Genomic DNA, 19667 nt, shown 5'->3' with positions numbered 1-19667 from the left:
AACCACAAAGACCATTCATGTAATTAGTTCTAAAAAATAAAGTTAAAAACAAATATATCAATTTCATATATAAAATTAATACGTCAAACAAAGATTTTATGTACACGTCAATGTTAAAATGTTTTATTATATAATAAAACTAACGAAAGAGAAAATGACATCGGTTTAAATAAAAAAGTAGATTTGTTGATAGTAACTCCTTGTTTTAAGGATCAGGTTTAGGTTTCTGTTTCTGGTTTAAGTCTTGCATTGTTATTTATTTATTTATTTACTAGGTTATAACCCCGTGTATTATACGGGTTGAATAAATGAAGAGTTAATTACATAGTTAGTCCCTGTGGTTTGCACAAAGCAACATACTTAGGTACTAATAGTTTAAAATCACATTCTAGGGTATTAACTTTTTATTTTGTAACGTTTGGAGGTATTAACGTTAATTGTTTGTTAAACTATTAATACCTAAGTATGTTATCTTATGCAAACCACATGGACTAACAATGTTTTTCCCTATAAATTAATACCTCCAAACGTTACAAAATGAAAAGTGAATACTCTATAAGGTGATTTTAAACTATTAGTACATAAATATATTATTTTGTGCAAACCACATGGACTAACTATGTAATTAACTCATAAATGAATTTTATATACTAAAATATTATATTTTTAAAAGCCTCCTTTATTGCACGGGTTGAAGAAATGTAATTTTATATATTAAATAATAAAAAAGTTATATCTATAAGACCCATATGTATTGTACGAGTTGAATAAATGTAATATTATATACCAAATAATAAAAAAATATATCTCTAAAACCATGTGTATTACACGGGTTGAATAAATGCAATATTATTTACCAAATAATAAAATAAAGTTATATTTTTAACCCCCCCCCCCCCCCCGTGTATTACATGGGTTGAATAAATATGGTTTTATATACCAAATAATAAAAAAAATACATTTAAAAGACTAACGGATTTTTTATATTTAAAGTAGGATAAGATTGAATATTAATCTTTATTTATTTAGTTAATATAAGATTGAATAGGTGATTCTTTATTTATTTAGTTAATATAAGATTGAATAGGTGAGAGGTTGTATGATGATAAATCGGTTAACCGTATTACAATGTCATATGTTTTTAGTTATATATTTTTTGAATTATTTTAAAAAAATTAAGACTTTGTTATTGTTAGTAAAATCAATGATTTTTTATTTGTAATTTTGTTTAGTATTATTTAATTAAAAAGTGCATATTATACATATAATTATACTAGTAGGAATGCCCGTGCGTTGCGGCGGGTGTCACGACTAATATCAGATTTAGTTATGACGTCTATTTTGAACCACAACTCATTCCCAAAAATCACAGCTGAAGCCCACATGTTGATTAAGATGGCTACACAACCGAATTAACCTAAAAGTTAAATGAAATTATAAAACATCAAATTTGATATTCAAGAGCAACTAATCAATTCAGAAGAATAATAAATCAAACCGAAAAGATCCAGTGTCATAACGAACCCGAACCGACCCAGATGACCAGTTTTACACATCAAGCATCAACTTGAAAGATCTAGCGTCGTATACCCGTATTGGTATATTTCTAAAATAATAAAACTTACAATAAAACAAAAGATTTGTCATTCAAACAAATACACCACATTTAAAACATGATGTACAAGTTAATACGGTTACACTAAGGATATAGCAAAGTTTGAAAAAACTTGGTGGACTTTGAGGAAAGGTGCTTGTTAATCGTCCGGGTTACCGAGTTGACCATAGCGCAGCCATTTGATCGCCCGGGTTACCGAGTTCACCATGTAAAAATGGCTAGTTGGTTCAACTTTGATGAAGTGGTCAACCTTGTTTCCAACTCGCTAGCTTTGTGAATGGTAACTACTTCACCTAAAGATCAACAGATACAAAAATTATGAAAGTACACAAAATAATTAAATAAACAAGTTCCAATTCAAGCTTGAGCTCGGCCCGAGCTCGTTCAAGCTCAGCTTGACTCGAGCTGTTGATGTGAGTCGGTCTTTAGTAGCTCACGCAAGGCTTGGCTCATTTACACCCTACTTGTAAGTTGCTTGACGTGTACTTTATGTTAAAACTATTTGTTATATTTTAGATTCTACAATATATATTTTTTATATTTTTTGTTATATTTTAGATTCTACAATATATATATATATTTTTTTTATTTTTGGTTTTGTAGCAAGTTGTATGGTATTAGTAGTAATTAATATGGTGGTGAAATACATGATGGGTTAAAACTTCATAAAATCAAACATGTTAATTACCACACGCATTAGTGGTTCATCAAGGCATCAAGAAACAACTGATCTTGTCATTAGTAACGCATTAGTGGTTCACACAAAAGCGCTGACGGTCGGGTGGTGGTATGTGGCGTGCATAGGGTTCGGCTCGGGTGGAGACCAGGTTCGAGTCCCGTCTCGTGCCTCGCGACCCTGTTGCCGTTCAAAAAAAAGTAAGACATTTAAGAATACTTTAGTGACTTCCCTATTCAGCATTGATTCACATAAAACAATAAATCTACATAACACAGTCGTATACCCACTATTGACCTGCTTTACTTAAAAAGTGACCGATCCGCAAGCACCCCTCAGATTGCAAACTACTTGTTTTAGCCCCAAGCTTGCTACTTCTAGCAGAAAGTGTAGAGCGCACACACAAACATACTTACATAGAGCAAAATGAGAGATTGAAATCAAATATAATTAAAACATACCATGACATCTTGCTTTGATGTTGCAGGTCCCTACACATGACTCAAGCTTATCTCTCATAGAAAATTGCTGGAAAAAATGATTGCTGAAAAAAAAAAGAAAATAACCATGATAATGTGAACATAATAATGAAAACTGCATGTAATATAGAAAACAACATGTAATATAGAAAACTGTATACCTCTCTTTTAAGAGCATGTAGACGTTTCTCTCAGCAATTGCTTTCTTGTTGGCAAGCCACTAATCCCTCCAAGCATCTACTGAAGGTAAGCAATCTGATAAACAAACTTTTGAAAACTACTCGATCGAGAACACATCGTATAGAAAACGTAGACGAAATATTGCCGAAAGTACGAAAAGCTCAAGCATGGAAGATCCAGTTAGGTTGCTGACAAATCTAATAACCATTTGGTATAATCAAAACCATTTACTTGCAGTATGTACGTACCCTGTCAGTAGGCGTATAGTTTCAATCTAGACTCCTGTGTTGCTGTAAGCATATAGCATTTTAAACAAAGTTACAAAGATAATACAATCAAGAACATTTCCAACAAAATGTAAGATAATAATTAACAATAAGGCTTACATTCACTCTTTCAACCCTCCGCATTTCATCTTCAAGCAAAGGTAGTTGTGCAGCAGAAGTCCAACGGAGCCAATCAGCATGATTGAAAAGTCCAATCGTATAATCAAAGCATCTTAATATACCAGGATTATTGTACATTCAGTAAGCACACACATACCAACTATCAATGGCTTGTAAATCTAAATTCGAATTCAATTTGAAGAAATATAATTGAAATCAAGAGCACAAACAACACTTACCTAATTTCGTGTGAACTTACCTGGAGGCATCTTCCATCTGAATCGCATACTCCAAACCCTAATTGTCATGAAACAGAGTAGATGTTCAATCCAGGTTGCTTGCGAGCAGAATAGAAGATCACCAAAACCCAAAATTACAAAAGTGATAGAAGCCCTAGCTCGCTGCACCGCCGTTGCTGGACACATCGGCTCCGCTTCCCTTCCCTTCTGTGGAACCGCACATAAAGCGTCTTCTTAGTGACCTTCTCATCGGCATTCAAAGTCTCCACATGCTTCTTACAGTACACAATAGCCACGTCGACCTCGATTGTTTCTCCATCAGAACTTCTTAAAACGATTGTATTTGATGATCGGAATTTTTAGGATGATTGTTGGTAATGATTTTGTAACCAGAGAACCCAAATTTTGAGATTGGGGGAATTTATGAGAATAGAGGTGGCTCTCTTAAGATATGGAAGCGTGTGTACCGGAAAAGAAGGAGAGGGGTCACGACTGTCTCTCTTACCTGGGGCTCCATTGATGAAGGAAAGCCATGAATAAATGGCGTCATAAATTTGGAGGAGATGCTTAAATTACTACAATGCCCCTACAGGCGTCTTAATTTATTTTGTACGGACTATTTTACCCTTAAAATTCCACCATAATTCCTTTGTACATGTTGCATTAAAATATGTACGTGATACAAAATTACAATCTTGTACATCACTTCTCCTTTTTATAATAGTATAGATTATGTCTTAAGTTATTGATGTCATTCAAAATGTTTTTTGATTTTATGTTTTGCATTATATATACTATGGTAAAAGTTTAAAATTTATTAGAGAAAACTACATCATCGAAAAGAATAAGAGTAAATTTGTATGTGACAAATAAAAAATAGGTGTCTGCCAAAAAGAAGTAATGATTTGGGTAAAAGGAAACTAAAAAATGTAGTTGTTACATGACACGTTAGGTAATATAAACAATGAAGATAATATGATATAAAAAATAAAATAAATAATATTATAAATGAGAAGTATATATTAATTATAAATAATCTGAAATGAAACATTACTCATGAACAAAAGAATCTGTAAGTATTGTTAAATCTTAAACAATAGATTTAGCACATATTAAAGTTTCTATTTTTTTAAGTGACCAAAAAATGTTTGTACTTTGAAGTTAAACAACTTCATTCCTTTTGTTTTTTTTTCTTTCAGTTGTCGTACCGAATGCCGATACTGTAACTAACCAAACTGATTTCGACCAAAATTGAATTTCCGCTCCATCGTGTGAGGTATTCCAGTACCTATTACTCTGAATTATATATTTGTTATTGTTAATATCTGAAATAAATTTCAATTGCCATACCGAGTGCCGATATTGTAACTAACCAAACTGATTTTGACCAAAATTGAATTTCCGCTCCATCGTGTGGGGGATTCCAGTACCTATTACTCTGAATTATATATTTGTTATTGTTAATCACTAAAATAAATCAAACTCATCTCATTAGTTTATTACATTAGTTAAAAACTCAAGAACCTATGTAAATGTCTTATGTAACAATAAGATATCTTTTGAAAAATAAGAACTAATGATTTATATTTATATTTATTATGTTGTGTAAGATATCTATTAAAACCTTTAATCACCATTTTTTGTAATCATCGAGATTTTTTGAAAAATACTGAACGATAAAGATAATAGTGATTGCTGAACAAATTAATTAATAGAATTTAACATAAACATTTGTGATCTTAGGTGAATATTTTTATAGTTATTTGAAAGTTAATATCAACTTTGAAATTTGTATGAATTCTTATTAGATTTGCTTAAATATTATTAATAATAAGAATTTGTATTAAATTAATAATAAGAATTTGTATTAGATTAGATTTTAGATTTGATTAAATATTCTTAAATAATAAGAATTTGTATTAGATTAGATTAAATATCATTATTATTATTATTATTATTATTATTATTATTATTATTATTATTAGCATTATTAATAATTTTAACTAATTGAATGAGAGAATGACAAGTGTCCCCCAAATGGTTTCTTTTATTTTATAGCATAGATTATTGCTACTTATGCTTTGGCAATGATTCTGGGGAAACCTTCTAGGTCTTTAGATAGGAGGAAGTTATTAATTTAATATTCGGAAAGTGTAACATTTAGCCATTAAAAAAAATGTAATCATTAAATCAAATATACTAAATAGTAGGATATAGAATAAAAGATTAATATAGTTAAAGTGAATAACAACATAAAGAATAAAGAATGATGAAAAAGGGAAGAAAATTTAGGTTTAAACATAGATGGAAATTAAACACCATAGATGTATAAATGTGAGAGACTACGAAGATAGTTATACAAAGACCAAAGTCAACAAAAATAAATAAAGCACATTCTGTAAGGGACTAAGGGGGTAGGAGCGTACAAACCTCAGGGGTACTCCTTACCTGCTTGTCGCACATCGCCGTTAGTCCTGCAGCTAGGGCCCCGCGAGTAGGTGGTGTGACAAATGGTAAAAGTTCAGGTTAATCCGTACAACCTATGTGACATATGTGCTCCATAAACAAATACGATGTAGGACACAATCTTTTATCAAAGAAACAATGTGTTTTGCTCTCAAAAATTTGTTTATTTTGGTTTTACAATTCACGTTTTGATTCAAGTTCATTTTCAAACCTTAAATCGCTTTCTAGAAAGTTATACACGAACTGATGAGTAAACGTAATCAGTTTAATGGGGAAAACACTACGGAACATTGACATAGGCTTAACATACCTTAAATAACTTTTATATAACATAGAAATAGGTTTTGAAAGCTTTGGTGTGTCAAAAACAAGTTTATTCACACTCATGGACTATTTGCGTCAAACTGCGAAAGTCTGCTGGTTCACATAGTATCGAACATTCTGGAACTTGATCATAAGTTAAAAATGCCCAAAATATCCTTTGCATAGCTTAGAAATAGGCTTTGAGGTGTTTGGTGCCCAAAAATAAACTTATATGATCAATAGGGACTAAAAGCGTCAAAAAGTGCATAAGTTTGCATTTTCGCGCATAACTTACGTTCTGAATATATCCGGACATCCAAAAATTTATGTAATCATTAAAATATTTTATTTTAGTGATTGGCATAATAAAATTCCATTCGTCGCGTAGTTTGGATCGTTTTTCGCGTCCGTTCGTGTTTCGTCGTAATTAACCGAACAACGCGATTGTACGGCCAAACGAACCGACATCCGAGATGTTTTTGAGCATATTTAAAGTTCTCTATACTTTAACTTCATTTTAGAGCCTTGAAATGAGGTTAACGGGGCTTAAACGTGTCAAAAATGCATCAAAATCAAGTTTCTGGGCTGCAGGGGCCTTTTCTGCCAATCTGCCAAACTTATACTAGGCGGGCCGCGTAAGATAGTGTGTATTCTTACGCGGGCCTCGAGGTCTTGCCAGATCAAAAACTTGTTTCTGGTTTTGCAGCTGGTTTCAAGCATTTTTCCCATGGTTTCTTCATACTAGGGGCTTGTTTTAAGTGCCCATGGTATTCTAATTCAGTGGGCACGCATGGATGGTTGAGATTGAAGCTCGGGAATCGAGGAACGATCTTAACGGTGGACCGAATCCTATAAATACCCTCCAAGATTTCATTTGCAATTCACCCTTGACCTGATTTCTCTAAGTCGAAGTTATAATACTTCATACCTGAGATTTTAAGATCAAGTTCTTCCTAGCTTGGACCCTTTGTAAGTCTCTTTCGTGCTTTTTATGCGTTATTTAGCACGAAAGTCAAATAGTGTTTGACTTTCTGCTTTGACCAGGTTATGGTCAACACAAAGTTCGTTGAAATTCGCAACGTGAGCGTAATCACGATGGTTCTAGTCCCGTGTGACTATACCTACTGATTACCACGTTGACTAGGCGTAGTGACGAGTCGTAGTTTTGGCCAAAATGCGTATTCATGCGTATTTTGGAACCAAACTACTCTTGGATATCAAAACCGTTTGTTTTGATATCAAAACTGTTTGTTTTGATATCAAAACCTATTTTCTAACTTAGTTAAACATGTTTCAACATGTTTAGCTCGTCACTTTTAGTCTTGTGCTTGTTTAAGAGTCGTAAGTCAAACGGTCTAAACAACCGCTTAGACTTTCGAACTAGACCTGTTTGGTCGATCATTAGGATCCGACCAAGCATGTCTAGTGACCATAGTTGTATAGGGAATAACCTTCCGAGGTTATACCTTATGGTCACTTAGGTTTAATTAGTTGTAGGTTAGGTAGTTTATATGCCTTAGGTAAATGACCAAAATGCCCTTTTCATGTATAATTGAATTTTAAGCATATGTAATATAAAATTTTGTCACTTAATTGATTATGCAACATATTTAGGCATATAATACTTGTCAAAAGACTAGTTAGACGTCTCGAACGCGCGTTTGCGCAAACGACGCGTTAAAGTAGCGTAAGCTACCTTTATAAGTCATAACGGGTCGAAAGCACTTAGGTTAAGTTTCGATTTAGAATTTAGGCTTTGTTAAACCATATCACATGAGTTCCAACACTCATTTGGTTTACAAGACCTCATTCTACCCGATCTTCTGATTTAGGTTTCGATTCCCTAACATAGTATCTGTTACCCTAGGAACCGCTTCAAGACTTGAACTCTTGGTCTTTTGAGCTTTGTTATACCCTTTGAACCGGGACTACACGCAACCCCAGGCGAGTACATAGTTCCCCTCTTTTACCGTTTTCAAATGCTTTGGGGTGATTCATATGTGTGATCAATTTGTTTTCAAAATGTATGGCATATATGTGTTCACTAAGTGCTTTTATGTGTATTATTCCGATTATGCAAATGCAATGCTTTATCCTTAAGTGATCTACCTATCTTCATAGTTAGATTCATATAGGATATTTGAAGTACAGTCTTAGATCTTCCTATCTTCATAGTAAGGTTTTTAAGAAGTACTTTGCAACTCGATGGTTGGTTTTTGTGTAGTTTGTTGGTGATTTAGATAACGAAACTAGATAATACAATAAGCACATGGTGGATACGCCGCTGGTACTTCCTATATATAAGTGTGCTTATTGCATTACCATTCGTGGCGTTATCCCGAATCACCATTAGGATTTAGGATTGTTTTGACTCAATGTGACAGATCCCAGAATCCTTATAGCATTTATCTATCTTCATAGATCGATTCTTGTAGGATGTTTAGAGTACTAATATTGGAGCGCATGTTTGGATTCATTGTGTACTTTAATGCATGTTAGATTTTACAATGTGACAAGAACCTGATCCCTGTAGTATCTATCTATCTATCTATCTTCATAGTTAGACATATATGGGATGTTTAGAGTACTAATATTGGAGCCCTTGTTTGGATTCATTGTGTACTTTAATACATGGTTACGAGGTGGAACAAGTTAACGATTTTGTGTTTATGTGGTAGTTGTGATTTAGATAACGAAACGGGTGTAATAAAATAAGAACATGGTGGATACACCGCTGGTACTTCCTATATATAAGTGTTCTTATTTTATTATTCTTGTAGCGTTATCTGGATCACTTTAGGATTTTGTGTACAATTGTTTCAATGTTTGATTATCAAAATCTTTGTTGAATTTCCCATATTTTTATATGTTAAGATTCTTAGAAAGATATCTGAAGTATTATCATGACTTATTGATTTGATTTATATAATACCCACATAAGTTTTGATTTATTTCAAAACAGTTATTATTAATCCTTGATTGGATTCCTAATAACACATTAACAAGTTTTTACAATGGTTTAATCGAGATTACAATGTAATGCTTGAAATGACTTAGTAATAATCATATTGCCATATACAAACCTATTTTGTCACGAGTTTTCAAAATTTAGATTATGTATTGCAATACTAAATTTTTGCCATTATTTGGCTTCAAGATTTATTTTTAATTAACAGCCCTCGTAGTTGTTAAAGTATTGCAATACCAAATGTTTTGCCATTTATTTGGCTAAATAAACCTATGTATTCGTCGACATTTTTATGCTGACTGTTTTCGCATATGTTTCAGGTTTTCGACTATTTCAAGCATGCAACGCATAGGACTGCATTTGGGCCTTAGAATTCTAAAAAGAACAATTACATGTATTCTTTGTTTGTAAAACGATGTTAATGATATTGAGACAATTTAGTACCAGTAGTTGTGAGCAATTTGTAACGTGATTCCCCGATATTTCACCCGCGTGTTGTTGTATTACGCTATTGGGGTGTTACAGATTGGTATCATAGCACTGGTTATAGGGAATTAGGTTATTAGCATGCCTTAAACCTAGTCTATAACCTTCCTAGGACCCAAACGTGAGTAGACTTAGGAACTCTTTCCTAATCCTCATCCTTATTCGTGCCACAACTGCTCTATGATTTACGAACCATCCAACCTTAGATGATTTATCTTGAACCTTAGGCTTCATGCCTTATGGTATCCCTCAAAATGTTTTTCTCAAAATGTTTTCATTAAAATATTTTTTCAAAATGTTTTCTCAAACGTTTTTTTCAAAATATTTCACAACATGTCTTATCTCAAACGATTTGTATCAAAGGATTTCTCAAATGTTTTCTTCAAACGTTTTTCATCAAAATCTTGGGTTCTAATAATGTGAACACATGCAATCTGGAAGGGTGGATGCCTGTACCGCGAGTTTTCTATCTAAGGCTAGAGTGTTCGTACAAATCCGCATTTTCGGACCAGTCACTCTTACCTGGGAACTCTTAGGGTGAGTGTCCACTTATAGGCTAAAGCATGTCTTCGTGAAGCATTATAAAAACCTATCCATCTAGACCCTACCGAATGATTTTTTTTTAAAAAAACGACCTTTGTAACCCTTCTCATTCATGTTACCCTCGGTAATGTGTTTGCTCTTCACGACAACCGAAACAACTTTCCTTTCCCAATACGATTTCATCATATTACCTTCGGTGATATGTTTGATTTAATACAGTTGAACTGAATCTCATTTCATTTCATGACTCTACGAGATCCTATTTTATTTTCAAAATACTTCCTTTGTCTTTTAAAATTTTAAATTTTTACCATTTGGATGAGAATTTTCAAAATTTCAACACAAAGTTTCTTTATTTTAAAAATTTTAAATTAAAAACATTTTTTGTCTTAAAATTAATAAATTTTTAACAGGTAAAGAATTTATGATACAAACCATTAACCCGGTTTGTATTCTCTCATCCAAAAATATTACAAAAGTTTATTTTCAAACAACTCTTGTTTCAAGACAATAATGTTACAAACTCATAACAATTGGATAAATCTAACTTTTGGTTTTCTCTATAGTTGCACTTTCGAAATGCCTCCTCGACGAGATGCACAACCTCAAACTAACGAAGAAATCGCAGCCCTTGTCTCTCAGCAGATGGCTGCTGTGCTTTCGAACATGGTAACCCAGGTTCACCAGATATACAATAACAACAACAACAACAACAACGCCCAGTTTAATTTCAAGACCTTCAATTCAGCCAAACCGCTGAAATTTTCTGGTTCTGAAGGAGCAACCGCACTCTTACAATGGTTAGAATGTATAGAAAGCACATTCTCCATGTTCAGTGTCCTAATGAGCGCAAGGTAGATTTCGCTTCGAGTGTCTTTCAAAGGAGAGCACTCACTTGGTGGAATTGTATTATGAGAGACCGAGGTGCCGAGGTAGCAATGGAACTAACGTGGGAAGAATTTAAGGATCTTATGAAGAAGGAATTCTGCACACGAAGTGAAATAAGGGCACTTGAAAATGAGTTCTATTATTTAAAACAGGATAGTGGGGTAAACCGTGCCGACACTGACCGATTTGAACAGTTAAGCCTACTTTGCCCCACTATGGTCACACCTTTGGATCGGGCCATTGAGAAGTACATCGATGGTTTACCTGACCCTGTCCAAGATATTGTCACTGGCAGCCAACCTACAACGCTTAGGGAGGCTAAGGAGTTAGCTGCTATCTTAACCGACTCCCAGGTTAGAAAAGGCAAACTTTTCCGAAAAGGAGACAAGAAACAAGGCACTAAAATTGTTACCAAGAATTTGAAAGGAACAAAGGCTGAATCTTCTAAAAGTTCTAGGAAGCGCAAGGCTTCAAAGAATTTTGCAATTCCTGCACCTGCTCCACTAAACTCAGTACCCTTTAAGGGATTTTATCGTGGAAAGCAACCTCGGTGCAATCATTGCAATTATCATCATGCGTCAAATTCCCCTTGTCGCCAGTGTACAATTTGTGGTTTATTTGGACATCTAGCTGTGACCTGTCGTATCCAGAACCGAGCAGCCCCTACTTAGACTCGCCTAAGAGCATGTTTCAATTGTGGTGACTTAAATCATTTCAAGCGAAACTGCCCCAATCTTGCCAATGCTAATGGACGAGTATTCAACCTCAACGAGGCTCAAGCTAATGATCAAGCGCTTATGATCATTTGAACCTCTAAATCTCCTGTTTATTTTCAAGAACAATGTACATATTTTAACTATGTTTGTAATGACTATAAATTTCAAGAAGTTTATCTTTATCTTTGTTATTCGATTTTCAATTTCAAACTCTAATGTGATTACACTATGTGTGGTTTCAAATTTCATGCTGATTTTGAGGACTCCGTTCTTTAGGAACTAAATCTTATAATATTAGCATAATATAAATTGCACTCCGGTGCCTTCATACGAACGTGGTGACACGATCGATACGAATACTATGAATAAGTTAATATTGTTTTATGATCACAACATTACATGCATGATTTGTTTATCTAATATGTATAGTACATGATTATAAATACAATTTGCTTCGTATGTTAATATAACATACTTAATACATTTTTGCTTAGTATGTTAACTTAGCGTACCTAGCACATGATTTGAGAACATTTTCTTGATATGCTTACATTATGGTGATAATGTATGATTAATATATGTTGCATTCTACCTGTTTGGTTAATATGAAACATATATAAATATTTGTACTAGAATAAAATACCTACTACTAAATTTGTCGTAGGCAAAATAAGTAGTGTTATCATTGCTAGTATGAAATACGATTCGATTTGACAGATATTATGTTGTGACGATGTTTATTTGAATTAGACGATAGTTCGACCTTATTATTTGTTTACCCTCGCTTAACAAGAGGAGCTATGTGGACCATGCGACGAAACGAGTAATTATGGGTGCACACTTAATTATGAGATTCGACGCATGAGAATCATAGTAAGCCTTGTTAAGTATGGTGATATAAAATCTAGAGTGATTAAGGTAACGGGAGAAGTATGATGCGATAAGAACACGGTGGATACGCCAATGGTACTTCCTATATATAAGTGTTCTTATTGTATTATTCTTCAGAACGTTACTAAAATCACTTGGTGATTTTATGTTATCTTGGACCATTATGTGATTATGTGCTAAGTGTTATTTGTGTGGTTATTTCCGATGGACGACAGCGAGTACATTCATTAACTCAAATCGAGCCGACCGGGAGTATATTATGGTGTTAAAGGTGACGATCTTGATGCCATAGGTATGATGACCCGTATCCTATGCATGAGATGCTCATGGTGCATTGGATGTACCTCGTGGGATGATAGAAACTGCGTACGTGCAGGGCTTGAATGTACACCCCCTTTGTTTGCTAGGAAGTACACTAGGAGCTTAGTATAACATACTTCCATACTTAAATGATTTTGAACACTAGTCGACTATCACAAGTTTCAAAGGATTGAATACCTTAAGACACTTTGAATATCCCAAATCACATTTTGAATTCCCTAAAATTTCCAAATGATGCTCCGCATCTTTGGGATCTAGCAATCTGCTTATCCATCAGTTGTTTCAATTCCACTCTACGGTCTCCTTCGAAATAAATTTCGGGACGAAATTCCTGAAGTAGGGGAGACTGTGACACATGTGCTCCGTAAACACACACGATGTAGGACACTATCTTTTATCAAAGAAACAATGTGTTTTGGTCTCAAAAATTTGTTTATTTTGGTTTCACAATTTCACGTTTTGATTCTAGTTCATTTTCAAACCTTAAATCGCTTTCTGGAAAGTTATACGCGAACTGATGCGTAAACGTAATCAGTTTAATGCGGCAAACACTCCGAAACAGTGACATAGGCTTAACATACCTTAAATAACTTTTATATAACTTAGAAATAGGTTTTGAAAGCTTTGGTGTGTCAAAAACAAGTTTATTCACACTCAGGGACTATTTGCGTCAAACTGCGAAAGTCTGCTGATTCACATAGTATCGAACATTCCGGAACTTGATCATAAGTTAAACATGCCCTAAATATCCTTTGCATAGCTTAGAAATAGGCTTTGAGGTGTTTGGTGCGCAAAAATAAACTTATATGATCAATAGGGACTAAAAGCGTCAAAAAAGTGCATAAGTTTGCATTTTCGCGCATAACTTACGTTCTGTATATATCCGGACATCCAAAAATTTATGTAATCATTAAAATATTTTATTTTAGTGATTGGCATAATAAAATTCCATTCGTCGCGTAGTTTGGATCGTTTTTCGCGCCCGTCCGTAGTTTGGATTGTACGGCCAAACAAACCGACATCCGAGATGTTTTTGAGCATATTTAAAGTTCCCTATACTTTAACTTCATTTTAGAGCCTTGAAATGAGGTTAACGGGGCTTAAACGTGTCAAAAAATGCATCAAAATCAAGTTTCTGGGCTGCAGGGGCCTTTTCTACCAATCTGCCAAACTTATACTAGGCGGGCCGTGTGAGATAGTGTGTATTCTTACGCGGGCTGTGAGGTCTTGCCAGATCAGAAACTTGTTTTCTGGTTTTGCAGCTGGTTTCAAGCATTTTTCCCATGGTTTCTTCATACTAGGGGCTTGTTTTAAGTGCCTAGGGTATTCTAATTCAGTGGGCACACATGGATGGTTGAGATTGAAGCTCGGGAATCGAGGAACGATCTTAACAGTGGACCGAATCCTATAAATACCCACCAAGATTTCATTTGCAATTCACCCTTGATCTGATTTCTCTAAGTTGAAGTTATAATACTTCATACCTGAGATTTTAAGATCAAGTTCTTCCTAGCTTGGACCCTTTGTAAGTCTCTTTCGTGCTTTTTATGCGTTTTTTAGCACGAAAGTCAAATAGTGTTTGACTTTTTGCTTTGACCAGGTTATGGTCAACACAAAGTTCGTTGAAATTCGCAACGTGAGCGTAATCACAATGGTTATAGTCCCGTGTGACTATACCTACTGATTACCACGTTGACTAGGCGTAGTGACGAGTCGTAGTTTCGACCAAAATGCGTATTCATGCGTATTTTGATATCAAAACCTGTTTTCTCACTTAGTTAAACATGTGTCAACATGTTTAGCTCGTCACTTTTAGTCTTGTGCTTGTTTAAGAGTTGTAAGTCAAGCGGTCTAAACAATCGCTTAGACTTTCGAACTATACCCGTTTGGTCGATCATTAGGATCCGACCAAGCATGTTTAGTGACCATAGTTGTATAGGGAATAACCTTTCGAGGTTATATCTTATGGTCACTTAGGTTTAATTAGTTGTATGATAGGTAGTTTATATGCCTTAGGTAAATGACCAAAATGCCCTTTTCATGTAAAATTGAATTTTAAGCATAAGTAACATAAACTTTTGTCACTTAATTGATTATGCAACATATTTAGGCATATAATACTTGTCATAAGACTAGTTAGACGTCTCAAACGCGCGTTTGCGCGAACGACGCGTTAAAGTAGCGTAAGCTACCTTTATAAGTCATAACGGGTCGAAAGCACTTAGGTTAAGTTTCGATTTAGAATGTAGGCTTTGTTAAACCATATCACATGAGTTCCAACACTCATTTGGTTTACAAGACCTCATTCTACCCGATCTTCCGATTTAGGTGTCGATTCCCTAACATAGTATCTGTTACCCTAGGAACCGCTTCAACACTTGAACTCTTGGTCTTTTGAGCTTTGTTATACCCTTTGAACCGGGACTACACGCAACCCCAGGCGAGTACATAGTTCCCCTCTTTTACTGTTTTCAAATATTTTGGGGTGATTCATATGTGTAATCAATTTGTTTTCAAAATGTATGGCATATATGTGTTCACTAAGTGCTTTTATGTGTATTATTCCGATTATGCAAATGCAATGTTTTATCCTTAAGTGATCTACCTATCTTCATAGTTAGATTGATATAGGATATTTGAAGTACAGTCTTAGATCTTCCTATCTTCATAGTAAGGTTTTTAAGAAGTACTTTGCAACTCGATGGTTGGTTTTTGTGTAGTTTGTTGGTGATTTAGATAACGAAACTAGATAATACAATAAGCACATGGTGGATACGCCGCTGGTACTTCCTATATATAAGTGTGCTTATTGTATTACCATTCGTGGCGTTATCCCGAATCACCACTAGGATTTAGGATTGTTTTGACTCAATGTGACAGAACCCAGAATCCTTATAGCATCTATCTATCTTCATAGATCGATTCTTGTAGGATGTTTAGAGTACTAATATTGGAGCCCCTGTTTAGATTCATTGTGTACTTTAACGCATGTTAGATTTGACAATGTGACAAGAACCTGATCCCTGTAGTATCTATCTATCTTCATAGTTAGACATATATGGGATGTTTAGAGTACTAATATTGGAGCCCTTGTTTGGATTCATTGTGTACTTTAATACATGGTTACGTGGTGGAACAAGTTGACGATTATGTGTTTATGTGGTAGTTGTGATTTAGATAACGAAACGGGTGTAATAAAATAAGAACATGGTGGATACACCGCTGTACTTCCTATATATGAGTGTTCTTATTTTATTATTCTTGTAGCGTTATCTGGATCACTTTAGGATTTTGTGTACAATTGTTTCAATATTTGATTATCAAAATCTTTGTAGAATTTCCCATATTTTTATACGTTAAGATTCTTAGAAAGATATCTGAAGTTTTATCATGACTCATTGATTTGATTTATATAATACCCACATAAGTTTTGATTTATTTCAAAACAGTTATTATTAATCCTTGATTGGATTCCTAATAACACATTAACAAGTTTTACAATGGTTTAATCGAGATTACAATGTAAGGCATAAAATGACTTAGTAATAATCATATTGCCATATACAAACCTATTTTGTCACGAGTTTTCAAAATTTAGATTATGTATTGCAATACTAAATTTTTGCCATTCTTTGGCTTCAAGATTTATTTTTACTTAACAGCCCTCATAGCTGTTAAAGTATTGCAATACCAAATGTTTTGCGATTTATTTGGATAAATAAACCTATGTATTCGTCGGCATTTTTATGCTGACTGTTTTCGCATATGTTTTAGGTTTTCGACTATTTCAAGCATGCAACGCATAGGACTGCATTCGGGCCTTAGAATTCTAAAAAGAACAATTACATGTATTCTTTGTTTGTAAAACGATGTTAATGATATTGAGACAATTTAGTACCAGTAGTTGTGAGCAATTTGTAACGTGACTCCCCGATATTTCCGTCGCGTATTGTTGTATTACGCGATTGGGGTGTTACAACCTAATCACAGTTTATTGAGTAAATTACAAGTTTTGTCCTTTATGTTTACACTAAATTGCAGACGCTGTCCTTTAGCGCAAAAGTTGACAAGTTTTGTCCTTAATGTTCCAAAATCTTGCACGTTATATCCTTTAAGCCAAACCTAGTTAGATTTTTTGGTTAAATCTAGTCATGTAACTTGCACATGAGGGCATTATTGTCATTTCATTATTATAAGTATTTATATCCACAAACAACAACATCTAATTAGGGTTTTCAGTTGTTCCCCTTTTAATTCCCTCTTTTCCTCCTCCCCTATCCTCTCCACCTCTCATCTAATCCCATACCCAAACAAACCCTAGACCATCTCTACAACAATCAATCAATCATGACCGGAAAAGCAAAGCTAAAGAAGCACACAACCAAGGAAATCTAGGCCAAAGTGGATGCAGCCACCACCAACAGAGGCGGCGGCAAGGCCGGAAACATTGACCGGACCGATCAATCGAATGGATTTCTATGCTCCAGATTAGCCAATATGGAAGGGATCAAGGGCTCGATAATCTCGATTTCACATATACGGCAAAAAACCGCAAAGTTACACCGCGAATGTACTCATCGGGTGTTGGAGATTGTTTCGTAAGTTTTGGCAGATTAAAATCATTTCGGGTAAGACTTTTCCTTTGGAGTCCGTCTTTGCAATGATTTCGAGGTAAAGAAGGAGTTGTTTCTGAACCGTGTGATCCTCTGAAGGAAGGACGTAGCGAACAATTGTGATGAAAAGCTATGGTAGTGTTTTTCCGTTCAGTGGTAGTGTTTCTCTGTTTCTGAACCATGTGGTAAAAACCCTAACTATGAAAGATGATGGACAACGAGTGTGTGTAGATGCTGAATTCAGGGGTTGGTGTGAGACTGTGAGATATAAAGGGGGAATTGAAAGGGGTGACAGGAAAATGACCATTTTACCCTTATGTGCCTTGCACATGAGGTATTTTAACTGAGATTTCTAACCCGGTTTGGTCTAAAGGACACAACTTCCAAGATTTTGAAACGTAAAGGACACCGCCTGTCAACTTTTTGCCTAAAGGACAGCGCATGAAATTTGATGTAAAGATAAATGACAAAACTTGTAATTTAGTCCAGTTTATTTATTCAATTACATGCATTTAGACTTAATTATGTATTAATTGGGTCCACGAAGTCTAGCAATGTCCGAGAAATGCATGAATATTTGCATTTAACAAAATCGTCATCGCCTTGTCGCGACGAAATCGGTTTAACAAAATCGTCATCGCCTTGTCATAAGGATGTCTAAATAATAATTACCAGTTTCTATTGCATAAGTTGATCATTGATTGAATAAGTAGCACAAATAGGGATCGTTTAGCATTAAAACATCATCTAAACCATGTATAGTGAACTAGTTAATCCCAATTAGTGTCCTAAAGCTATATTAGCATCTTAATCATCCTAATAATTAGCCCAATTACACAAAAATCTCAAGGGACCTCATCATTTCATGACCACCAAAGTCAAGTAAGATCACCAACCCATTCCCACCGCATCCCTCTCCTATCTACGGCCAAGAGGGCCCCACACCCCCTCCCCATACTTTCTTTGAGTGTTGGACAATGTAGTAAGGCCTTGGATCCCCTAACGGTGTAGTAGTGAGTGTAGGATAAGAAGAAAAGGCAGGTAATATTCCTACACTTAGAAAACCAAAACAACTCTCTCTTTCTCTCCTCATACCCTACAGCCTCACTACCACTCGTCTACTTTTCCATTTTCAAGTCCAAAGCAAGTAAACCAAGGTTGTTTATGAGTGTTCCAAGGTGATACAAGGTGATGTGAACGTTAAAGAAGCTTGTTCTTGCAAAACTTGAAGCAATTTTTTTCTTCTCTTTTCTCAACCAAGACTAGTCTTCCCTATCCTAGGCTAGTAGTAAGATTCATGAATTGTGTTGAAGGTGATTATACATGTAAACTAAGTATAAAGTGTGGAGGAAAGGTTCATGAAAGTGTTCTTGGTAATATTAGGGTTTTTATATAAAATACAAAGTCATGGATCTCTTTAAAAAACATTGTTGATGATGATGTTGGTAGATGATATTGAAAGACTAACATGTTAAAATCAAGAGTAAAAAGTGTTAATGGTGAAACTAGGACTTTTAAGGTTTTACAAGTGTTAAAATGGATCTCTCTTTATATATAGATAGATATAGTGAAAATATATATTAATGTGATGGGGAAGGATCCACTAAAAAGTGAATTTTGCCTAAGTAGTCTAAGAAGGATTGTGATGATGACATGTGGCACTCCTAATAAGTAGGAATCAAGGGCATTTTAGTCTTTATAAATAGGAGTGAATATGACATGTGGCACCCCTTTTGTTTTTTAAAAATACAAAAAAAATCTAGTACAAAAAAATCTAGCACAAAAAATCTAGTACAAAAAAATATAGCACAAAAAATCTAGTACAAAAAATATAACACAAAAAATGTAGTACAAAAAAATATAGCACAAAAAAATATAGTACAAAAAATATAGCACA

At 34.5% G+C, this 19667-nt stretch overlaps 1 long non-coding RNA gene across 2 annotated transcripts; it reads right to left on the bottom strand.

Annotated features, from left to right (window-relative positions):
- Positions 1–1581: 1581 nt before the first annotated feature.
- Positions 1582–2680, bottom strand: LOC110934792. 2 transcript variants are annotated; one of them, XR_002588635.1, is made up of 3 exons: positions 2589–2680; positions 2304–2471; positions 1582–1908 (listed from the first exon to the last, which is right to left on the bottom strand). It is a non-coding gene; the product is annotated as an uncharacterized LOC110934792 (long non-coding RNA). The 2 variants fall into 2 exon arrangements; XR_002588630.1 differs by having other exon boundaries at positions 2578–2674.
- Positions 2681–19667: the final 16987 nt, after the last annotated feature.

This window comes from Helianthus annuus, chromosome 15 (genome assembly GCF_002127325.2).
Source record: "Helianthus annuus cultivar XRQ/B chromosome 15, HanXRQr2.0-SUNRISE, whole genome shotgun sequence".
In the NCBI taxonomy this organism is placed as follows: Eukaryota; Viridiplantae; Streptophyta; class Magnoliopsida; order Asterales; family Asteraceae; genus Helianthus; species Helianthus annuus.
This window is presented reverse-complemented; position numbering and strand designations above follow the sequence as displayed.